Source organism: Thalassophryne amazonica, chromosome 14, assembly GCF_902500255.1.
Source record: "Thalassophryne amazonica chromosome 14, fThaAma1.1, whole genome shotgun sequence".
Taxonomy (NCBI): domain Eukaryota; kingdom Metazoa; phylum Chordata; class Actinopteri; order Batrachoidiformes; family Batrachoididae; genus Thalassophryne; species Thalassophryne amazonica.
This window is the reverse complement of record NC_047116.1, coordinates 89913620-89940075: the sequence shown is the minus strand read 5'-3', so window position 1 is coordinate 89940075 and position 26456 is coordinate 89913620. Positions and strand designations below refer to the sequence as shown.

Sequence of the window (26456 nt, the reverse complement as noted above, 5' to 3'; positions counted from 1 at the left end):
GAGCATTTCCATAATAGACTAAACAGATTATTTTCTTAATTATTTGATTAGTTTTAGGTCCATGAAGTGTAAAAAAAAAAAAAAGTCAATCAATGTTATGCAGAATCCAAGACGACTCCCTTCAAATGTCTTGTTTTGTTCACAGCCCAAAGATACTCAGTTTATTGCCAGATAGGAGAAAAGCAGCTTGTAAAATAAACCATAAATATTCACATTCAAGAAGAAGCTGAAATCTATTTTTAAATGAGTCAAAATTATTGAAATAGTTTGATTAATTTAATAGTCATTAAATGAATAGTCACTCCTGCTCTATTTTGAACGTGTTCAAAACTAGCACAAAACTGGATTAACCGACCTTGTCTGACTTGTGTCAAGCTATGCAGAGTTCCTCTGAATTATACAGGTTGTGCAGAGTGGCTGCTTGGGAAAATTAAGTGCCAAACTCATGCAGGTCTGGCAGTTTTCGCTGGTAATTTAGAGAAAATGGACCAAGATGCAACAAGCTCGAATTTTGTCTGATATGGCTTGAATCTGTTCCAAAAACAGCCAGGGTGAGAGTTGGTTAAAAGGCAAAAAAAAAAACCATGGACATACTGTATGTTTGACTGTGTATTTACATGTAGCTTGAAATGCACTTGTTTGTCAGTTTATTGCATTTCCAAGGCCTAGCTTTGGTGGCCACCAAGGCCACCAAAGTTTTTAAATATGCCCTCAAATGGATTTAATAGTCACTGGAAGAAACCATGGAAGAAAACGTCATACAGATGGACTGGAGCCTTATTTCAACACAATCCCACTCTGTGTTGGACCTCCTTGAGGACAGAGGAGGCCAGCTCCCGAGCTCTGCGTGTCCCGTCGGCTAACACTCCCTCCAGGTAAGCGGGGTCCGATCTCAACCTCTCAATGCCTTTTCTGATGGGTGTCAACCTCTCAATCACAGCTTCTGCTACCAGCAACTTGTAGGCTCCCGTGTCCAAACCCCGAGCCTGGTGCACCGCGTCCTCTAGGCTGATCATCGCCATGGCAGCATGGATAGTCACTAGGTTGGACACACCTGGCCGCTTCTCTGGCTCAAAGGTGACCTCAGAGGTGAAATCTGTGACGGCTCTTTGCACCTTGAGTTGTATGTCCTCGGGAGTGTCTGTGACCGTAATGGTCGCCAGTCTTTGGGGGTCGGACTTGGACATTTTGGCAGAAGGATCACGGAGGGATTTGATCTTCCGCACAGAGCCTGTTGAACAAATCAGATCGAGAAAACCGATTTGTAGATGGCATGAAAAGTACCTACTGTACAAACAAATGAGTTTCATTTGTATTGTTATCTTTGGGAATGTTTCACAGTGATAATTGGAAATACAGCAGTTTTCAAAATCTTTAAATTACTGTATAATGCAAATCAAAGCAGGGGCATGTAGCAACACCAAGGCTTGGAACTGGTTCAAGGAACAAAAAGAAACCAGAAACTTTAAATTTTTTTCATATTCCGAAACAGAAATGCTCATTTTAAATTGCAGTAATTGGTTAGCATTTTTTTAAAATTATAAATTAATATTTTCTGCTTGCAGTAACTTATTACTGCATTCACTTCCTTTTACTTAAAGTAAAATGAGGTGTGGTCTCTCCATTTTCATCCAGAACAGATAAAATATTGTGTTATGTACCTTATATCATGTTTGATGGACAGGCAAATGTAGAAACTAAAAATGTTGGAAATGGTTAGCGAGCTTGGGTTAGGTTAAACAATGTGCCGGGCATAGCCTGTGATGTGAAGTACAGCATTAGTTACAGATGATACAGTAAAATATAGCTTAAATCAACTGACATTTATATAGTACAAAAGATACATTCAGTTATGTCACACAGCCTTATGTTGACTATTATTAATCAATATTTCATTAGGTTGGTAAGTGGGAATGCTAATTTAAGGTGGAACCCAAACTGGAAAGATTAAAATATAGATTGTGCTTAGAATAAATTGGGGGGTGGGGGGGGGGGGATCTGGTATGAACCCCTGACCAAGACTAGATCAAATGTGGATGTAATTAAAAAGAGGGAAAAAAAAAAAATCAGTTTTATATCCATAAAAATAATCTGTCCGTCTATGTAAATTTCAATACGATTAGGCCCTCACTCACTCTGTGTAGCAACATCATAAATATGAAGGAAATCCACCGAGATGCCTTTAAGATCTAGTTCCAGATAGACAGACACACATAAATGGATCTTATATTAGTCTCTGGGCCTTTTGCACAATGGTGAATAAAAAGAAATGGTACTGGATCACAATCAGCATTATATCTTTAATAAAAAAAAAAAAACAAAACAAAAAAAAAAACTTTTGGATCAGTGCATCTCCAGTAGGAATCCAGTGTGTGAAAATGTCCTAATGTGAAGCAGACGTCGACATAACTCTGCCAGGCTTCTTTTACATTTTCTCTCTCTCATGAGCAACAGATACCATACTGCACCGGCCTGTCCTGTTAACCGTTGCCTCAAAAAAAAAAAAAAAAAAAAATTTGGCCAAAACAAAGAGGGAGCATTTGATTGGGATGGGTGCTGACTGGCAGCTCTGCTTTCCCAGAAACAAACAAAAAAAATAAATAAAATAATATAAGCTCCACTCAGCCAACACACAAATACACACAAAACCTCAACTCAGAAGTCATCTGGAGGACATCGTCCCTCAAATCATTTATCACTTTATTATTCTGATATACGAGGAAGGGATGAGCTCTTTAATCAAAGCTGCACGACACACATGGCTGACTCCATTTTGGGCTTCAACGATCCTGATAATCAAGCAGAAGTCAAACCGGGGACTCTGGATCCCTCAGCACGTATGCGAGTAGATTGCAGAAACCTTCCCATCTCCCATCCCTTAAATTAATAATTCAAAAATAAAACTGAAGTCTCTTTGTGATCAACATACATTATTTCTTTTGTTAATATACATCCGTTCCTGCCTTGCAAACAATGTTGACCATTTTAAATCTAATAAATGCCTTTCACATTGGAGATTTGGCCATAACTATATTTATCTAAAGTGACATTTTCAAGAATGCAGCTAAAAAGCTTTAAAAATAGAAAAATATCTTCATAATCCAAGAACCTTGACCCACAAAGAATAAATCGATCAAAAACCAACTGAACAAATATCTGCAATAATATTTGATTACCAAGTATACTGCAGAGTCTACCAGTATTGTGATAACCTTTTACAATGACTAATTTTTATCTTTTGTACAACAAACTATTATATACACAGTTTTCTGCAAGCTCTCACAGTATTATCAAACTTGAAGGTGTACCACCACCGTGTTATTTAATTTTTTTTTTAAACATTTAAGTCATGAAAAGAATTTTCTTTGGCACAACTATAATTTTATTTCTTAGCCTTTAAATAAGGGCTTCCTAGCAGCATCATAGATCACGTGGGTGCTTCCCCTGACTTGTGCGAGGGATGCTGGAAAGCACATGGCGATAGCCAATCAGAGTAGAGAAAGGCAGCATGACCTCCTCCTGTAGACGGAGCTAGAAGGAAAGTGAAATTTTCCTTATGAATTTCTCCCAGGTAAATATGTTAACTTCATTAATGTGAGCTGTAATTTGGCAACACGTTACAAAAATAAACCAACATTATGATGCTTGGGTTTCGGTAGAAACTAAATTTGGTCAGTTTTGTGAAATTTGAAAGATTGTACAGCTTTAAAAAACAATATGTCCACAATGTACCACTCATGAACAAATAATGAATAAAATGACTGTCTTACATTTGTGTTGGTTTCAAATTAACTTTCAATGAACAAAATGCCTTCCTACTGTACTAACAACATTTTTGAAGCTCCATTTCTGATTCAAAAATTACAATAGGATTATCAATAAACTTTGTAAAAGGGTAAAACTATATCAAAATGACTGAAATTCATTCAAAATGTGGCAACAAGAAAAGTCGAGCATTCATAATTTCTACCAGTGTAACATTCAACATTGCAGGGAAAAAAACACAAAACAAACAAACAAAAACAAAACCCCAAAACACTGCTTTGTTGTTGGATAGAATTACCATTCATCATGGGCAGTGAGTTCAACTTCAGCAAAGGCTGTGGAGAATTTCTCCATGTTGTCATTCATATCTGCATCTCTTCCTCTTTCCTGCTCCCTGGGCTGTCACTTTCTTTAACCATGTAACTACTTGAATAACAAGACCTTTTCATTCTCTTCATACAGCCCGGGATCCTACATAAGCTGTGGAAAAGTGACTGACGGATTCACTGCAGAGAAAACTGTTACTTCTTCCTTGTATAAATTTTTTGTTATTGTTGAGTTTGTGTGCCAAATAATTCATTCATTCATTAAATAACCCTGTAACTCGTAAAGACCAAATCAAGGTTTCCCTTGTAACAAGAGAGAGACTAAATGAAGAAAACAGATGGAGATTTTTGTCTGTTAGTTCACCATTTTATGGTGTTTAATGGAGTTTATGGAACATAAAAGTTACAAACATTTTTATTTCATTTTTATATTATTTTATTGGTTGCTGTTGTATGTACATCAATGAGTTGGACAATTATACTGCAAGCCAATACGTTTAAAAAATACATTAATATTATTATTACTAGCAATCAATCAATCAATCAATCAATTTTTTTATATAGCGCCAAATCACAACAAACAGTTGCCCCAAGGCGCTTTATATTGTAAGGCAAGGCCATACAATAATTATGTAAAACCCCAACGGTCAAAACGACCCCCTGTGAGCAGCACTTGGCTACAGTGGGAAGGAAAAACTCCCTTTTAACAGGAAGAAACCTCCAGCAGAACCAGGCTCAGGGAGGGGCAGTCTTCTGCTGGGACTGGTGGGGCTGAGGGAGAGAACCAAGAAAAAGACATGCTGTGGAGTGGAGCGAAGATCGATCACTAATGATTAAATGCAGAGTGGTGCATACAGAGCAAAAAGAGAAAGAAACAGTGCATCATGGGAACCCCCCAGCAGTCTACGTCTATAGCAGCATAACTAAGGGATGGTTCAGGGTCACCTGATCCAGCCCTAACTATAAGCTTTAGCAAAAAGGAAAGTTTTAAGCCCTAATCTAAAAGTAGAGAGGGTGTCTGTCTCCGGATCTGATTGGGAGCTGGTTCCACAGGAGAGGAGCCTGAAAGCTGAAGGCTCTGCCTCCCATTCTACTCTTACAAACCCTAGGAACTACAAGTAAGCCTGCAGTCTGAGAGCGAAGCGCTCTATTGGGGTGATATGGGTACTACTGAGGTCCCCTAAGATAAGATGGGACAGGATTATTCAAACCCTTATAAGTAAGAAGAAGAATTTTAAATTCTATTTCTAGAATTAACAGGAAGCCAATGAATGAGAGGCCAAATATGGGTGCAGATATGCTCTCTCCTTTCTGTCCCCGCAGTACTCATAGCTGCAGCATTTTGAATAACTGAAGGCTTTTGAGGGAACTTTTAGGACACCTGATAATAATGAATTACAATACGTCCAGCCTAGAGGAAATAATGCATGAATTAGTTTTTCAGCATCACTCGATACAAGACCTTTCTGATTTTAGAGATTATATTGCGTAAATGCAAAAAGCCATGGTCCTACATATTTGTTAATATGCGCTTTGATGACAATCCTGATCAAAAATGACTCCAAGATTTCTCACAGTATTACTAGAGGTCAGGGTAAATGCCAGCCAGAGGTAAAGGATCTGGGTTATGGACACCATGTTTCTAAGATTTGTGGGGCCACCCCCCCAATGTACCATAACTTCAGTTATTATCTGAGTTTAAAAGCAGGAAATTAGAGGTCATCCTGTCCTTTATGTCTGGTAAGGACAATCCTGCAGTTTAGCTAATTGGTGGTGTGTCCTCGTGGCATTCATGGATAGATTAAAGCTGGGGATCATCTGCGTAACAATGAAAATTTAGCAATACCGTTAATAATACTGCCTAAAGGGAAGCATGTATAAAGTGAATACAATTGGTCCTAGTACACGACCTTGTGGAACTCCATAATTAACTTTAGTCTGTGAAGAAGATTCCCCATTTACATGAACAATGTAATCTATTAGACAAATATTGATTCAAACCACCGCAGCGCCGTGCCTTTAATACCTAGGGCATGCTCTAATCTCTGTAATAAAATTTTATGGGTCAAACGTATTCAAAAGCAGCACTGAGGTCTAACAGAACAAGCACCAGCAGATGAGTCCACTGTCCGGAGGCTCATAAGAAAGATCAATTTGTAACCTGCACTAATGCTGTTTCTGTACTATGATGAATTCCTAAAGACCTGAGCTGGAAACTCTTCAAATAGACCATTCCTCTGCAGATGATCAGTTAGCTGTTTACAAACACTACCCTTTCAGATTTTTGAGAGAAAAGGAAGGTTTGGAGATTGGTCCTATAATTAGCTAAGATAGACTGGGTCCAAGTGAGGGCTTTTTAAAGTAATGGTTTAATTACTGCCACCTTAAAAGCCTGTGGACTAGCCAACTAACAAAGATAGATTGATCATATTTAAGATCGAAGCATTAGATAATGTAGGGGCTTCCTTGAGCAGGCTGTAGGATGGGGTCTAAATAACATGTGATGGTTTGGATGAAGTAACTAATGAAAATAACTCAGACAGAACACATCGGAGAGAAAGAGTCTAACCAAATACCGGCATCACTGAAAGCAGCCAAAGATAACGATACGTCTTTGGATGGTTATGAGTAATTTTTTCTTAATAGTTAAAATTTTGTTAGCAAAGAAAGTCATGAAGTCATTACTAGTTAAAGTTAATGGAATACTCAGCTCAATAGAGCTCTGACTCTTTGTCAGCCTGGCTACAGCTGCTGAAAGAAACCTGGGGTTGTTCTTATTTTCTTCAATTAGTGATGAGTAGAAAGATGTCCTAGCTTTACGGAGGGCTTTTTTATAGAGCAACAGACTCTTTTTCCCAGGCTAAGTGAAGATCTTCTAAATTAGTGAGACGCCATTTCCTCTCCAACTTACGGGTTATCTGCTTTAAGCTACGAGTTGTGAGTTATACCACGGAAGTCAGACACTTCTGATTTAAAGCTCTCTTTTTTCAGAGGAGCTACAGCATCCAAAGTTGTCTTCAATGAGGATGTAAAACTATTGACGAGATACTCTATCTCCCTTACAGAGTTTAGGTAGCTACTCTGCACTGTGTTGGTATATGGCATTAGAGAACATAAAGAAGGAATCATATCCTTAAACCTAGTTACAGCGCTTTCTGAAAGACTTCTAGTGTAATGAAACTTATTCCCCACTGCTGGGTAGTCCATCAGAGTAAATGTAAATGTTATTAAGAAATGATCAGACAGAAGGGAGTTTTCAGGGAATACTGTTAAGTCTTCTATTTCCATACCATAAGTCAGAACAAGATCTAAGATATGATTAAGTGGTGGGTGGACTCATTTACTTTTGAGCAAAGCCAATAGAGTCTAATAATAGATTAAATGCAGTGTTGAGGCTGTCATTCTCAGCATCTGTGTGGATGTTAAAATCGCCCACTATAATTCTTATCTGAGCTAAGCACTAAGTCAGACAAAAGGTCTGAAAATTCACAGAGAAACTCACAGTAACGACCAGGTGGACGATAGATAATAACAAATAAAACTGGTTTTTGGGACTTCCAATTTGGATGGACAAGACTAAGAGACAAGCTTTCAAATGAATTAAAGCTCTGTCTGGGTTTTGGATTAATAATAAGCTGGAATGGAAGATTGCTGCTAAATCCTCCAGCCCCGGCCCGTGCTACGAGCATTCGGACAGTTAGTGTGACTCGGGGTGTTGACTCATTTAAACTAACATATATCTCCTGCTGTAACCAGGTTCTGTTAGGCAGAATAAATCAATATGTTGATCAATTATTATATCATTACCAACAGGACTTAGAAGAGAGAGACTAAGTTTAATAGACCACATTTAACTGTTTTAGTCTGTGGTGCAGTTGAAGGTGCGTATATTATTTTTTCTTTTTGAATTTTATGCTAAATAGATTTTTGCTGGTTAGTGGAGTCTGGGACAGGCGCACCGTCTCTACGGGGATGGGTAATGAGGGGATGGCAGGGGGAGAGAAGCTGCAGAGAGGTGTGTAAAGAAGACTACAACTCTGGCTTCCTGGTCCCAACACCTGGATAGTCACGGTTTTGGAGGATTTAAGAAAATTGGCCAGATTCTAGAAATGAGAGCTGCTCCATCCAAAGTGGGATGGATGCCGTCTCTCCTACAAGACCAGGTTTTTCCCCAGAAGCTTTGCCAATTATCTATGAAGACCCACCCTCATTTTTTGGGACCACCACTCAGACAGCACAGCAAATTCAGGAGAACATGCGGCTAAACATGTCACTCCCGGTCCTGATTGGGGAGGGGCGCCAGAGGAAAGCTACAGAGTCCCGACATTGTTTTTGCAAAGTTACTACACCGATTTATGTTAATTTTAGTGACCTCCGGATTGCCGTAACCGGGTGTCATTACTGCCGATACGTGAATTACAATCTTACCCAAAGTTTACGCTACTGCCGTAGCCAGCAGTTTCAAATTTCCTTTCAATGTCGCCTGCTCTGGCCCCCGGAAGACAATTGACTATGGTTGCTGGTGTCGCTAACTTCACATTTCTCAAAACAGAGTCGCCAATAACCAGAGTTTGATCCTCGGCGGGTGTGTCGTCGAGTGGGAAAAAAACGGTTAGAGATGTGAACGGGTTGGCGGTGTACACGGGGCTTCTGTTTAGGGCTACGCTTCCTCCTCACAGTCACCCAGTCGGCCTGCTTTCCCGGCTGCTCGGGATCTGCCAGGGGGGAACTAACGGCGGCTAAGCTACCTTGGTCCGCACCGACTACAGGGGCCTTGCTAGCTGTGTAAATTTTCCACGGTGCGGAGCCGAGTCTCCAATTCGCCCAGCCTGGCCTCCAAAGCTACGAATAAGCTACACTTATTACAAGTACCATTACTGCTAAAGGAGGCCGAGGAATAACTAAACATTTCACACCCAGAGCAGAAAAGTGCGGGAGAGACAGGAGAAGCCGCCATGCTAAATCGGCTAAGAGCTAGTAGCTACGCTAAGCTAGCGGATTCCTAAAAACACGCAAAGTGAATAATGTGTAAAATAATTAGAGGTGATTCAGTGCTTTAGTTAAGGCACGTAAAGATTACACTGGGAAACAAATCGTAATCTAGATAACTAGATCAATCTAACTGCGCAGATTAAACAGCTAACAGATACAGAAAAACACCGCTGTGCTCCGGAACAGGAAGTGATACAATACCGCAGTGAGAGCCAACCACCAGTAGAGGCAATGTTATATCATATTAACATTATGAATTACCACTTTTTTGTGTTTTATAAATGCATGTTAAAATAAGTAAATGACTGGTGGGATAGAAATGTAATTCTTTGTATGGTTCATAGTGTGTGTGAGATACTGTATCTGCTTTAGATTTTATAGAACATTAGAAGTTGTGACAATAACCTTCATATTACTCAATTACGAAAAAAAAGTGTTCGTCACGGCCTCATTTAATCTGTTGCCCACAATAACGAGGCATCATTAGTCTGTTTCCCTGGAGAGTTTGGTCTCATGATGAACCAACGAGTAGATCAGATTCTTTTTCTCAGACAAGAACAAATGTTGGGGAAAATCATGGAATGCATTCATTTTTTTTGTTCCCCCCACCCCAAAATGCCAGTGAATAAACACACAAATAATACAATATCATTAAGTTATTATCTGTTAAAATCTCATGTGTGCAGACAATCATTACTGGAACTATTTTAGGTACCTTTAGTCTGTAGATGAAATGCTGATACGCATAAATAAATATAAATATGTCAAATGTTTGGCCACTTTTTACCCTCAAAATTTCATACATTTTAGCATATAAATATACTTTTAGATGGAAATGGGTTGTATTTAATCTGGTATTTCTTTATAAATATATAGAAACTGATTTTTTTTCATGAAAAAAAACAATGAAGTCACATTTATTTTTTGATGGAATTGGAATGTTTGAACATCTCCATTTAGATTTTCTGTTGACCCACAAACTGCACAACATAAGTGCCTAATCCTTTGCCATTTATGCACAATGTTCAGTTTATGCCTGCATTTGTGTGTGTGTGTGTTCTTACTCAGCAGGGCGTGGGGTTCAGGGAACAGCTCTCCATATCTGTAGTTGAAGATCCTTGAGAGATCCTGAGTCTAGATCTAAATGTTGGACCTGATCTTCTCCAACAGGAACATGAGTCGACCTGAGTGATGGTGCCACAACAAAACACAGCTGCATTACATCTCTGGCATACAATGACCGCAGAGCAGTGAAAATACACACCGAGCTGTGAGAATTTGGTGTGCAGTGAAAATACTGCTGGAAATTAGATTTGATGCAAACCATTAAACCTTATGAATTCATGTTCTAACAAAACAAAACAGCTCTAATGATCTGATGTATCCAAATTAAAAAATATTAGCTTTACACATGTAATGCACAAGTCAAAGCTTGGGATGTCCAAAATAATTCACAAGTCAAATGAACTCCACAAACATACATATACGTATATGTGTCACAAAAGTAAAATTTCAAACTCGACACTGATACCCAGGAAAATATTCTATATCATTTTGATACCGTGGATGACAAAATTTTAGGCTTCTCTGCCATAGTGTAAAACAACAAAAATACAGTAACACAACAAAAGGTGTGTGGTGTGTGTATATATATATATATATATATATATATAATTTTATGGTATTTTTATATCCATAGTGAAAAAGGACAACATTTTTAGCTTGCCTGAGGTAGTGCAAAAACAAAACAAAACCCCAAAACAATGTATTAATAACATGTTTTTTTAAAGACAACAAAGCTTGAATATGTTACTGTGTGCATCCCTATGCATTTTCAACTGAATAACATGTATACATATAAGAAATTAATACTTAATGAATTGTACATTAATTAGCACAATGTGCTGAATAAGAATCAACAACAATCACTCACAAATGATAATAAATTGTACATCCATAGATTTTTTTTTTTTTTTTTTTTACAAAGTTTAGAATATAAAACCTCAACATTGTAAATTTGTGCTGTAAAGAAACAAAAGCTCATGCATGTGTATTCTTTTTTTTTTGGTATTAATACAATTTTTGTATACAGTTTTAGGTTTTAGTACGTTTTCCTAAGTTCCACTTGTATTTTTGGTTTCTTGGTCTTGATGACAAGCTGTTAATAAATGTGCACAAACACATGGCAAAATATAATGGCAATGCATCAGATTATTTCCAGCACAAAAATGTTAATCAAAGCAATGTACATGACCTACAACAGAACCTGAGCAGAGCGTCTTACTCTACTGTGCATCATTACAGAGTCAAGAGATTCTCTGTGTTTAAAACGCATTCAGTGACTCCAACCTAAGGATACTTTCAGACCATTCCCTGTCTTGTCAAAACGCAAACTGGCTATAAAAGTGATTCATTTGGATGCTTGAAGGGGGGCATTACATATGCACACTGTTTTTTTTGGAGGGGGGTTGCTTTGGTATTTTTGTTTAAATTATTTATTTTGTAGACATTACTTTTCACTGTGAGTTTAAAGGGTTTAATTTCTGAAACTTAAATGAAAGAAGCCGAATAAAAAAAAAAAGCCATAAAAATTACGTGACATTAAAGAGGTCACATACATTTTCACAGGATTGTACTTATACAATCCTGTGAATTTTCATATACTAACTAAAATGTGGACTGGTGTCCCACTGATCAGAATCTCTAAAGTAAAGCCAAAATGCCTCTATCGCCCCTTAGTGGTTGGTTTCAGTACAAACCATAAAGTCGCGCTCACTCTCTTTTCTAAGTGAACTTATGTAAAAACAGATTTTTGCATAAAATGATACCTTTAAAATTATCTAATCAGTGAATCAAAGTCAGTGCTCCTTAATCAGCTTTTCCTTGATCCATGGACCAGATAGATCCAGGCTCTTCTGAGTTGTGCTGACAGACAGACAATCACAAAACATCCACCCAACTTCATTCAAATGTTATTGGCATCCTTTGAAAGGTTTCCAGCCGGATGAGCTTCCTGACATTAACCCAACCGGCACCCGGACGAGCTGTTTAAAAATCATTATCATTATTATCAGCACATGATCACATTATCTCTGACTGCATGAATGCTTAAATATGAATTAGCTGCTTTTTTCCAATATACATATTTTCTAGACAGATTCCGCCTCTTAAACTAAAACTCATCAAATCAGGTGATCTTTGACCGTTCATGAAACTTCAGATTTAAGGCTGCCGCTGATTTCAGCCAATCAAAGGCAGGTATTTTCAGGATTTAGTCTTGACTTTCACTTTAAAATCAATCAGTGATTATTTCAGAATCACTGAGTAGAACGAATTAGGTTTTAACTCGCTGTGATCAAGTCCTTTTCCTTTACCTTATTTGTCTCCATAGGTTTTTTATGATTTGAAGGTAATTTTTTTAACAATTGTCCTTCTGACCTCTGACCTTTAGAATTTTCTCTGTAATATTAATGAGCATTTATTTTGCTCATTAACTCTAAAGGTGCCTTCCAGTAAATCACTGTAATTATAAACTTACCAATAGATAACTATTAAATTGTTCGTACATAAAAATCTTTTTTTTTTAACTTTGAAATGATTCTTGAGCATATTTTAATCTTTTCAGTTTGGCTGAAACAGATGATGCTACCAAATTACCACACCAGTATTAAAAGCACCAAAAAAAAAAAGCATGTTTAAAGTTAATTCATCTTTCCCCCGTTTTCATTTAAAGCTCTTAAATCCGGAGCGGCCTAAGAAGAATCCAGATTTACGACGTTATAATGTGCGCCGGCCTTCAGCCTAAAACAAGATTAAGAACTGATCAGTGACTTAAGAAAAATACATCAAACAGCAGATAAAACATCTTAAGGAGGTGAGAAGCTGAAAACTAATTTAAGGGGCAAATTAATAAATAAATAAAAGGCTTCATTTTGCAATACGTTGAAACAAAGCGTCCACTGTGTTTTTTTTAGAACTTAATAGACTGTAATAATGATAACAATAATAATAATAATAATAAATAGCACCTTGAACATTGTTTGTTTTTTTTTTTTTTGCAAAAATTGTTTTTGCAAAACAACAAATGACTTAATTTTATTTTTAACATAAACCTCTAAACAATTTCTGAACATATTAGGATGTCAACTTTTATATTTTTAGTTTTAAAACGGTCCCGATCATGTTTCTTCATTGGCCGCGTGGATCGAAATTACATCATAAGAATTTTTAAAAATTATATTTAAAATATGTATTTCGTTGGAAACGCCAGAGCCGATACCCCCGGGATGACAGGTTTATGCATTTATTCATCAAATATCAGTTTTAAATCCTCAACGCGACAATAAATAACTTGTTCAAGTGGAAATGGACGGCGCACGGCGCGATGACAACAGAACCGTGCCCAAGCCCTTTATCCCCTTGTCTTGGGTTTGGACTGTTGGCCCCGGAAAGATTAAACGACAATTTAAAATGGGCCGAGTTAGAGAGAGAGATTAATTAGAAGCAGATTCTCTCACTCAGACGGGGTGGGAGTGTGTGAGTGTGTGTGTGTGTGTGTGGGGGGGGGGAATTAAAGAAATTGAGATAGTGCACGTCGTCATTTTTACCCAAATAAAGGTTTTTTTTTTAATTCATTCACTTTATTTGTGCAATTTTTTAAATGCGTTTTTACGCACACGTGGCGCACGGTCCACCACAACAACCCCTAACCCCGGCGCTCCCAATGTGTGCGCACGTGCGGCCTACCTGCCCGCCTTGGTGATGATCATCTCCGTGCCGATGTCGTGGAAGCGCTTCCACAGGTCGGCGCACTGCAGCTCCACCTGGATCTCCTCCATGGAGGCCGCGGGCGACGGGTCGCAGGGGCCCGGGCCAGGTCTGCGGGCGAGCCGAAGGAGCACGACGTCCTCTCGCCCAGACCCTCTCCGTCTGAGCCGGGGCTCGCCTCCGAGTCTGAGGGTAAAATGAAGAAGGAGATGAAACGGTGGAATTAATACGCTTTGAGGATTCCCGGAGGAAAGTTGGCGAGCTGAAAGAGCAGCGGGTCTCCGCTGAATCCGGATCAGCCGCCATCTGCAACTGGGAGACAAATTTAGCTCTGGCTCTGCTCGCCGTGAGGTTTTGGGTTAATGTCAAAAGCAGAGAAAATGGTGCATAAAAAAATGTGATGTAGAAAATATTGCAACTTTTAACTGGCCCACACAATGAAAGCTTCAGTGCGCAGAAAGTGTCGCCACCTGGATAACGTTTACATACAAACAGTATTAAAGCAGATCTGATCCTGAAAGGGATCCAGGTTGGCAGAAGGGGTTTCCATCAGTCTCAGATTAATCAGGATGATGTCAGTCTTTTTTCCAAGTCTTCTCTTTATTTAAACCCACCAGCCACAGAAAAGTGAACAAAATACCTGGAATACCTTTAAAAACACTGACAGACGTGATATTCTCTTGCCGAAATGTTTTTTTTTTTGGAGGGGGGGGGGGGGGGGCATCTAGTGGTGCACAGCAATTTATGGCCCTCACTGTATATTATCATTTGCAATTAAATTCAAGCAGGAGTACCTTCAGTGGTCACCAGGACCCTGCATTAGCAACAAGGCTTCATAAGCTGACTGGCCTTTCTGTCTTTATTTATAATATGGTCATTGTGCGTCTTAAAACATGCCAAGGTGATCCAAAACACGAGGTTCACTGGTGCTCACCTGTATCTACCAGAACCCAAAATTTTACAGCTGAATACAGCAGTTTCATCGAGTTACTTAAATTAAATTTTCAGGCTCATTGACTCACCGACTGTATTAATCCTATGCTTGCGCTGCCAACAGAGAACCGGCTCCATGATACATTTTCCTTCTCAGACATGAAAGCGATTGCTGATACTGCATCAGTGGACTTGCAAACAGGGCCGGCCCAGCTTATAGGCAATTTAGGCAATTGCTAAGGGCGCCGTTCATCCAGAGGCACCACAAATGAGGCAAAAATAATAAAATCAACATTCACTATTCTTATACTAAAACTAGTTAATAGATTTATCTTTTAATATGCCAAAAATAGCTCTTTGGATGAACTCAATTCAATTAGGAGCAGGATTTCCATTGAATAAATATGTAGCCCCAACTCAAATAAAACACATCCATGCAAGATAATGTAACTGAATTTAGTTGGGACTACATATATTTATTAAATGGAATCCAATCTGATGAGTTATTTTTTGAGTATATCACAGAAACAAATGACTCATTGGATGAACTAATTTCAATTATGTGCAGGATTGCCATCTAATAAATATATGTAGTCCCAGCTAAATTAAATTAAGTTCTCTTGCATGGATGTGCATTATTTGAGTTGGTGCTACATATTTTATTCGATGGAAATCCTGCACATAATTGAATTGAGTTCATCCAAAGCATCAGTTTTTTAAGTGAAAGCCCATATCGATTTAACTGCATAGCAAAGCCTATTACATAATAATGATGACAATTTTTCTTGTCCCCCCCCCCCCCCCCCCAAAAAAAAGTGTCTGATGAGCCCTTCCGGGTCATTACATCATTATGGCATAACAACAATTGTCAAAATGGCCCAAACTGTCGGGTGCCCAGGAGAGGCAAAAAGAAAAGAAGAAGGGAAAAATGGGACCAAGACAGAAGCTTGCCTATGGGGTGCACTCAAAAAACTGACGTGGATTTCCATCTAATAAATATATGTAGCCCCAACTGAATTAAATTAATTCTCTTGCATGGATGTGCTTATTTGAGTTGGAGCTACAAATATTATTAGATGGAAATCCTGCACATGATTGAATTGAGAATGAGTCTCTTTTTGTTGTACCAAATTGGTTATACTCTCACTGCTAGCATATATATATATATATATATATATATATATATATATATATTTTTTTTTTTTAACAAGTTATGCAAGTGTCCTAATGTGACAGGTAGTCTTTCGGTAGTTTTCTATTCTAAACTGATATATTTCTATAAAGTGAAACAATGTACTGTAATTTTCCCGTTTTCCAGACTGTCAGGATTGTATGTTTGAACAGAAAAAGAAAGTTTCATGGTGTTGAAGTGTACATCTTATATTTAAGAGGCTTTTATGCATTTGAAAAACATTTTTTGCCATACATTTTTTAACAGTTTGAACATAGGCTGATAACAGATTTAAAATGAACATTTTGATCACAAAACTGGAGTAGTGCTATGTGCCATTTATACCAAGTTGAGATAAATAAGTTCCCTTTCCTCATAATCATTTATGTAAGATATTGCAAGGACTTTGTGACTCCAATGAATTGTAAATAAAAAAGAATATGTCACATAAAATATTTGGCTCCTTGATGTCACTGAAACCTTTTAATTAAAGCAAATCAAGTGTACTTGAATGTTTTATACTAAGCTTGAGTAAGTTTTACTGTAGAAGTGTCATGGCATTTACTTAGTAATGGTTGAGTGGAATATTACATATTATATTTATATATATATATATATGCAAATTGTTAACTTTTTAAAGTTGAGCCAATGCATGCTTTTTTTTTTTTTACAGTGTACAAAATATCACAACTCATGTACTTCAAACTCATATTTAATATATGTCTAAATGCCAAATCTTCACAGCATATTGTGAACAAGTCACTTGATCTGTATGTTGTAGCTTAAGAAAAAAATAAATACCACTTGTAGGATTTCCTATTAATTCATTGCAGTTTTTCCAGTTGAGATGTCAAATTGTTGAAGCTCAGTAAATCACAACGCACTTCGACCCAGCTAGAACCTCTTAGGATCACAAATAACTGGATCATGGTTCACTTTTCCTCAGTAACGGAACACTCCGCACACCACCGCCACCAAACAAAATAAAAAAGAATGTAATAATGGATTATTTATTGACGGCCCTGACACAAGGAGGTTGACTTGGCAGACTAAAGGACACACAAAATATGTTTATGCAAATGCAGAGCTGCTGAGGACAGACACGGGTGAAACCACCGCGGGTGCCGGCTGAGCCAGAGGAGGGGGGATGAGAGAAATGAAGGCCTCCAGCAGCCCCATAAGAGTGTGTTAGGGTTAGTAATCAATGCCCCGTTAAAAAGGAGGGTCAAGCATTCAGTGTGTGGAATAACAAAGTCACTGAATTCCTAAACCTGATTCTTTCAACAATCATCCACAATCTGATTTCATTTAATATTTCATATTTAAAAGAGAATAAAAATCACAGTTGGTTTATTTATTTACTTATTAGCTCACATTTGGACCATCCCACTTACCCAAGGTCAATATAATCACGAAGCTAAAGGAACTGGGCTTTGAGCAGAATCATGTGATTGATAGGCTCCGATTGTGACGTCACTGACAAATCATTATGAGCTCTCATTTTCATTGCAACATGGTCATTCAAAGTCCTCGTGTAAATTTGTGGGAATGAACCTATTTTAAAGGGTTCAATGGCCCATCCACACAAATTAATAATAATAATAACCAAAATAAATAAATACATCTTGTTTACTATCAGTGACATTTATCTGTGCAACATGAATCTCTTTTTAGAATCAGTGTCATTGTTGATTTGGCAGGATATTAAAAAGATAAGCGAAATACAATAAACTCAACATGCAGCAATGGAGCCATTTGGTTTTTCAAAATAAGAGTCTTAAGTGTGATTCAACTCAAGAGACACGGTTTTGACTCATTTATTTATTTATTTTATGACATTTGACATCATTCAGCATCCTATCAACATTGCCCCAACGTTGACCTCTGTCCTGACCTGTATTTTTGATAATTAAATTTCTGTCTGAAACTTGTGAGAAGAAGTCCATTCATTTCGTCGCAGCAGGTATTTATTTTAACATTTATTTTAAGTTGAATACTGTATTGAATGCCTGGGTAAATATTTATTTTGGTCCGTATTTTCTACTTTGATTCAACATATGACGTCAATATGCATCAAAGTCATTTTGCCAGACTGGAAGCTTCCCAATTAAAATAAATAAATACATAAATAAAAGTGACACCATTTTAAAATTTATGTCTGAGCTGTTTCTGCAGTAATTTCTCTGTGATATGTATTTTTTTATTATTAATTAATTTATTTATTAATTTATCAATTTTACAGCTGCATCATCTTGGAAAGATGTAATTTAATAAAATGATCTATAAGTGTGAGCCTCATCTGTGCATCACAGCACTGCTAAAAATCTTACAATTTCTCACACTTTCTGTAAATTGGATAAACTGATGCTGTAAACAAGTTCTCAACCATCACGAGGCAAAGGGAGGGAAAAAAATGAAGAAATGCGCCGCGCTGAATAGTGTTTAGGTGATGTGACGCTGAAAGTGTGTGCGTGTGTGTGTGTGCGTGCGTGTGTGTGTGTATTACCTAAGTGAGACACAGAAATCAGATGTATGACCTTTAAATGTGAGCACGTGTAAAACTAACTGGACACTCAGTAAACGCAGTAGTGCTGCTGACAGAGAGAAAAAAATTACTCATCTGTTTTAATCTCCTCACAAATGTTTCTGTTAAAGTCATACCATGTTTCAACAAATCTTGTGCCCAGACAGACAAAAATAAATCCCGATGGCATAACTGGAAGTGACCTTCCTAACAACGTGCGCAGATATTAAAAATACGCACCATTTAAAAAGGGGGTTTTATTCTTCCAGCTGCACAGTCTTCCCTGCACGCTGCCCCCCCCCCCACACACACACACCCACACCCACACACCATCACCACATACAGTGAAGCTGACAGACTTCGCAACAAGCACCAATGAGCTTGATCTGCCACATCCCAAAACCAACAGTCCAGTCACATGCAGTGCAGTGTGCAAATAGAGCCAATGGTGCACGCTGATGTTATAGGGTTTGACCTGTCGTGCACACAGGTCATTAACTGCAAAATCTGTGACCAGATTACAAATAATACATTTAATTAATTTAACCTATATTTAACCAGGTTAGTCCCATTGAGATTGACACCTCTTATGCAAGGGAGACCTGACAATTATAAAGTTTCCAATTCTTTGGATGTGGGAGGAAACCGGAGCACCTGGAGGAAACCCACGCAAACACAGGGAGAACAAGCAAACTCCACACAGAAAGACCACAGGTGGGAATCGATCCCATGACCTTCTTGCTGTGAGGCAACAGTGCTAACCACTAAGCCATCATGCTTTAAAATTGAGCAGAGAGTACTGATAATTATATAATAGGATCATCTTTTGGCTGCTCCTGTTTAAGCTCAGGATCACGGTTTCTATAGAACTGTATAAATTATTTAAATACTAAATGGAGAATGTCAAAACTTTACAGTATATGTTAGAATTTAGGCTAAAATATATTGGTTCAAAATTTAAATTGATACGTTTGGATTTCAGACAAAGCATGCAATAAGAGGAGCTTCACCAGCAGAGGTTTAAAAAGTTCCCTTAACGTCAGACTCAGCTTTGTTATAATGAGGTGAGGTGGTAATGCTTTTGAATGTCATTTATCGAGTACCATTTATATTTTAGAAACTCGTGCTGTTAAATGTTCATCTGGAAATTTGTCATTTGAGTTATAAAATCCCAGCAGCAGCAGAGTAAAAAGTCTTCAGTGACGACTGCAGGAGGATAATGTGGAAACATTCAAACAGTTCAGCAATTCACTAAATGTGCTTTCACGGCTGTTTGGGTTTCGTACCACCAGGCAGAGGACGATTCATTTACATAACTGCAAATACACATGTAAACTCTTACTGTCCAAATTATTCAGGGAGAGCATTGTTCACAAAGTATTTAATTTTTAAAATGTGTAATGTGGTTTTTTTTGATCAGGAAATTAATTCCTTCTGAGTGGGGCAATGCAGATTTTTGAGTGTAGTTTTAATTTGGAGTTATGTTATTCTGTATCTATAAAATGCATGTTTAAACTTTGAAATCAGATTTTAAACATTTGTAGTTTCCATAAATGTTTTGTGGGAGAAGCTTTGATTCGAAAAGTCTTGCAGTTATAATCACATTCACACAGCGATGCAGGGGAACTGCGACCTCAGAACCAAACCATCTCAGTAACAGTGGTACCACTACAATCTCAGAACCGCTACGATCTTGGAATGGTGTTGAGATCATAGTGGATTAATACAAGTGGTACCAAGATCACAGTGGGTCCAAGATCATAGTGGGCCCGAGATTGCTGGGCCAGAGGTGACGTGGTGCCGAGGTCTCTAGAAATCGCGATGCAGGAGCGTCGGCACAGTGATGACCCACACACTGAGGGAAATATAGCCTTCAGTGCCTTGCTCAAGGACACTGACACACACACACACACACACACACACACACACACATGAATACCCTGGATTTGATCAGTCAGTCATTTCATGAATGGACAATCCAGGAATTAAGATATGGTCACATACAATGATTGAATTATAGGAGAACAATTCACTTAATTAGTAAATGTAAAAGAAATAAATAATACTCATAAAAACAAAACTAACTACACCTGCAAGAGAACACACCTGAGGTTAAATGTTTTAATTCCTTCAAAAACAGTATATTTTTGATGCAGTTTGTCTTGCACCAAACCAAGATCAAGAGGTGTATCCTGACCTTTGATCCCTGCCCTTAAATGAAGGAGCAACCTTGATTAAAGGATCAAAGGAATCAGGAACTAAGATGAAACTTAAAATCCACCCATCGATCTGAACCCATATCAAAATGTAACCACCTCATCCTTCACCCAAGGCCATGGTCACACCAAAGTTCACTGAAACTGGTTTATGTCATTCATATTCCGCTCACAGACAAATGGCAATGAAAGCATAACCTCCTTCAGGGTGAAGTTTTTAAAAATTCTGTTCTGTAATCTCACAGTGAAAATAAATTCTGGACTACATTTTCCAATACATAAAAATATGAAATATAAAATAATATCATACACAAGTATTCACTCTTGCAATAATAAATAAAGACTTTTGCAGCCAAGTTATGGGGAGATGGAAATTTTAAATAAAAATGAGTTCATTTAAATCAAGCAATTAATGGAAACAGAATATGACAATTTGTGTGTTTATATATTTTGTATATTATAGGTAGTTTCTGACGTATTTTTTTCCCTTTGGAGGCGCATTGAACAGAGAACACTCACAAAAATAAAGGGATTAAGGAAAATTTCGACAGTTAAAGTTTTTTTTTCTCTTCTCTAAGGCTGTAATGAAAGAAGCTGATGCATCAACTAAAGCCGTAGTATTTTCATTATTATTATTATTATTATTATTATTAAGTCGACAGCCGCAGCAGCAGCCTGCCGGCCGTGAAATCGGCGCTGCAGTGACAGAGCACCTGTTTCCTCGCACTGATGGAGAGTCTGCAAGAAGGAAGCAGTAAAAGCTGCAAACTCATAAAGAGTCACAGCTAAATTATCACGGACACAACTGTTCTCTGATCAGCGCCACTTTTATTTTGGTCTGTAATCCTCAAGATTTTAAAGGAAATGTGGGATAAATGGGTTATTCGTGTGCGTAATCTGTGCGTATGAGGCCAAAAAAGAAAAAGAGAAAGAAAAAACGCGGGTACATTTATGAATCCATAGTTTGGGATTATTCTTAGTTTATGTCGTTTTTTGCGCGCTGGAGAATTTGAGCTGCGAGTGTGAAAAGTGAGCCGATTTCCCCTGCGAGCCTAATAAACGGGTTATAACAGCAGCCAGTTTCCGGAAAGAAAAAAAAATGATTCCCGTGAACTGAGTGGAGGAACAGCAGAACTGTCGGCTCTGAAAAAAAAAGAGTTTTAAATTTGAGTGTTGGGAAATATAGATCTTGTTTATAAATTGATTTTTCAACGGCAAGGCCTTCTGCAATATATATAAAATAAAAGCGTCATTTTGTTGCGTTGTAATAAAAAAAAAATCTGCACGTGGTAATTACTGCAAGTTGACAGGTCACACATTTCTCCTTTGAGTTTTAGTGAGCTTTTTAGTGTTTAATCTTTACTATATTTTTAAATCCAGTAGTTTTAGAGCAGAGGATCCGTGCGTAAAGGCGCCGCGCACCGTCTGAATTCACGCAGCGGAGAAAAAACTTCGTGATTCCACGATATAAACTCAACCCGTGGAATTCGTCACAGAGTTTTAAAATTCATTAAAAATTTTAAAATAATTATTTACACCTGATAATTCAATACCACCGTTGTTTGAGTCCAAAACATCACAACGATCATTAAAATGTAATAAAATCTATAATTAATAAGATGTAAACTGGCTCAAACATTTTTTGTGACAGAATATTATTGTGTCATAATCTAAGGACAGCAAATGTTTGGAGTTCAGAAGGATTACAGAGTCAGTTCCAGGGGTTTTGTTTGTGAGATCAGAGGTTTAATTTCAACAAATCTTTGTTTAAAAAAAAAACACTCTAATGGCAGACTCCCTATTGAAAATGATAAAACAGGCCGTGAATTTTTAATTTTACAAAATTTAATCAGCTTTATGTGAGAATTTTTAGTTGCAACCAATTCAACAATTTTCATATCAAAGGGCAAATTAGACAACAGTTTAATCAACACATTTCACGCCATCTGTCACGTGTCTTTCTAGTTTATTTACAATTATTTTTATTAATTCTTCTCACATTTAATAACAACAAATGCCTGCAATGTTTTCATTATCAGAGAATTATGTTAAATTTTAATATGCTTTGTTCATGTTTTTGTTTATTGATCTCTTTCACACGATTTGCCTCTAAATTAAATAATTTCACGCCAAAACATTAGTTTTTTTAAACACGTGATGCTCAGGATATTGATATTAAAAATTAAACACCGACTCAACGATTTATTTTAGCATCTAAAAATACGACTTTAAATATAGATCGAATTTTATTACGTATACGCCGAATCCTTATTCTCGTGAACTCACCTCAGTCATAACCTCAACTATAAAATAAAGCGTGAATAACCTTTATTTTTTTTAATGAATATACTTGCTGTAGTGGAATGTACGATTTTCTTAGAATGTGCGTGTGTTTCAGGCCTGCACGCGACACGATCCACAGGATGGAAAAAGACGCCCGTGGACTGTGTCAGTGAGCGTGGAGCCATGTTGTGACTCGTGCGTTGTGGTGCGTGTCTGCGCACTGACCCGGGTCCATGTCCAGGCAGTGCGCCGGATCGTGTCCGTCCGTCCCGAGGCTCTCCATGGACAGCTGCAGCTCCTTGTCCTCCCAGCCGCGGAGCTTCCTCTTCTTGTTGGAGCCGATCAGCGCTTCCACGGAAAACGCGTGGGCTCTCGAGCTCAGAGCTGCGGCAGATCGCCTCCTTTCACTCATTTCTCTCAAATCCACAAACGCGCGCTCCGTGCGTCCGACGCAGGCAGACAAAACGGGGGGATTTAAAAAAAAAGTCTCAAAAGAAGAACACGGCAGAGTTTTCAGCAGCGGATAAAAGTGTCCAAAGTAATCCGAATGTGACTAGAAGAGCCGCGTCACGCTCGTGGAGACACGCTGTCCCATCGTGGACGTGGAATCGTCTCCGTGCGTCCACGCTGAGTCTTTCTTTTTCTCTTTCTGTCCAACTTGCCTGTGATTGATACTCGCTTCTGGCGCACAGGGGCGGAACTCCTGCTGTTTGTCTAACCGAGCGTGTCCAATCACAAGTCCGCACGGACAGCGAAGCACGCTGTTTGGTCCAATGAGGAGCGAGAACGTCAGACGTCACCGGAGCGCCGCCGCAATGAGCGAAAATCTGTGCGACAGCTGATCAATTAACTCACACAAACTTACTTTTTAATTTTTTTTTTTTTTGTCAATTACATCAGTTTGTTTAGAACTGATCGGTTATCGATCACTTCTTGAGCTTGACTGCTTTTTTGTCTTTGTCTTCTTTAAGTTGATCTTTCGGAGCACGAGCGCGAGGCCCTGAGCATCTAAAGTTATTTTAATGTCAATTATTAAAAAAAAAAAAAAAAAGCAAACGTCTGATTGCATCATTGCCGAGGATTGTGGGGAAAATAACACCTGGGCGGACAGGTAAAGAGCCGCTGACGTCACACCCGCTCGTTATTAGTCTGTATTAAATATATTTGTTTCATTTTGATGAGACGTTAATTCATCATCTCCATGTTTTCGGCTTCAGACCGTTAAACGACTGGAAATGTGTACGTTTATTGGATTATTCAATATAAATAACACATTAACAACTGCAGCCTTATTAACAGACAATAATTACTAAAAACTCAGAAAATAAAATGAGGTGCTTCGAATTGTTTCGAAAAATACATATAATAAACATTTCTTAATGAATCAAATATTTACTGAAAAGGTAAATAATGTTCTTCTGCTGCACATAATAATAATAATAATAATTTGAACGATGAACGATTTTGAAAGCACTTTTATTTTATACTTTATTTTTTTCATCTATGGTCTGTTAATGTTTTACATGTACACCCCTGAAATAACATTTAATAAATAAATAAATAATATATATATATATTGCTTCATTGGCTGTGGAAATATATTAACTATATTTATGCTTTTTAAAAACTATATATGCACTGTAAAATCGTATTATTATGTCACACTTTGGCCCTGACACACACGTTGGACGGGTTGGTATCGAACCAGTGATCTTCTGGTTTATTTATGACAGGCTGAACGAACTGCGTAAAATTCAGTCCATTTTCCTGCTAAATCAAAATGTCTAACAAATAATGTCCATCGAGGACGTCATTAAACGTTTTTTATGTATTGAATATTTTATTTAGTTATTACGTTTTATTAATTAATTTAATTTAATTTAGCATTAGTGAACCAGACTCTGGTATATATGCTGAAATCAAAACAAAATTGAAATACATTATGGGTTATATGCAGTATAGTAAAATAACGGTGCACTTGCGCATGTCGCAAAACTAAAAAGTTGGCGGTTCGATTTCCAAGTACGTGTCAAAGTGCCCTTGATAAGACAAATTGAAGGGAAATATTGGGCTGCGACCACCACAATCATACCGAATGTTCGTTTGTGATCAGTTGACAGATGACTATAAATGTTTTGGATGATAAAATTCACGTCACTTGATGGTTTGAGATAATCAAGTTCAACATGTTTACGCTGAATTAAAGGTGATTAAAAAATGTCAGCGATTTTTCACAGAACCACTGAAGTGATTTGAGCACAAAATACATTAAATTATTACTATTACAACTAATAGTATGACTATTATTGTTGTTTTATATTTTGCAAATTTCTCATCAGAAAAAAAAAACGATTAGAAGAAGCTGTTTGGAGTTTTCAGAGTAAATGTGTGCGTCAACCTGCGGATCCTCAAAATGTTTATTGGAGGTCAGAGCGCGTGTGTCAGAGTGCGAAGCTGCAACACGTCACAATGATAATAAGAATAAAAGAGTGTGAAATCAATACGGTAGAATCATTTCACACAGCATCCGCACAGTTTTGATGTTTGTGGAGAGAGAAAAATGAAAATGGTCACAGTGAAGCTGTTTCTGACACTTTCCATCAGTTTTTTTTTTTTTTTTTTTTTCAAGCGGGATTTCACTTGATTTATTTTGGGATTCAAGACAAAACAGTACAATATCGCCGATTAAATAAATAAACAAAATAAAATAAAATACTGACACGTGAAATAAGTGCCGAGGACAACATAGTGAAATCAGAAGACTTATTTTCAGATAAAGACCAAAAGACGAAAGAGTTCAGGCTAAAATTTACAGGAGCCAATCACATCGAGTCCATGAATATTAATGTGTCACCACGAAATGTTGAGGCTGTAATGCGGATAATTTTTGCAGAAATTGTTTGTCCTTAAACATTTAGCGCCGGAAATAATCGGAGGTGGAAATCATCGTGAAATAAACTCGTTAAGGACAAACAATTCAAAGAAAAACAAACAAACAAACAAAAAGAACCGAAAAGAAAAAGAAGCTGTTTGAAACGTGTGTCCGCGTGGCTGCTTTCTACTCGTTATCTTAAACACACACAGACACACACAGCGAGCTCGCCGTGTCGATTTCAGTCTCCGGTTGTTGTTGAACTCTTTTGTCGTGAATCCACCTGAACAATTACTTTATGACGCGTGCACACGGATCACGGTGTTCTTATTCAATTAAAGCAAACCTCTGACCCCGGCTGACCCGGGGAATGAAGCAGCGTGCAACCAGCACACCCACGCGGGATGAAACCAACTAAATTTAGCGTGGAGAAAAAAAAAAAAAAAAAAACCACGAGCTGCAAATGTTAAAAATACATCAATAACCGAGTGAGGTTATTTATGTATTTATATATATGTAAGTGTGTGTGTGTGTGTGTGTGTGTAAAATTTTCTGACACATTTCTGTCTGGACAGATTTTATTCGTTTTCACACCTGATATTATTGA

General features: G+C 37.7%; 2 pseudogenes; both read right to left on the bottom strand.

Annotated features, from left to right (window-relative positions):
- Window positions 1-782: 782 nt before the first annotated feature.
- Window positions 783-10302, bottom strand: LOC117524324 (annotated as a pseudogene).
- Window positions 10303-13825: 3523 nt separating this feature from the next.
- LOC117524778 lies at window positions 13826-23625 on the bottom strand (annotated as a pseudogene).
- Between the last annotated feature and the right edge of the window lie 2831 nt (window positions 23626-26456).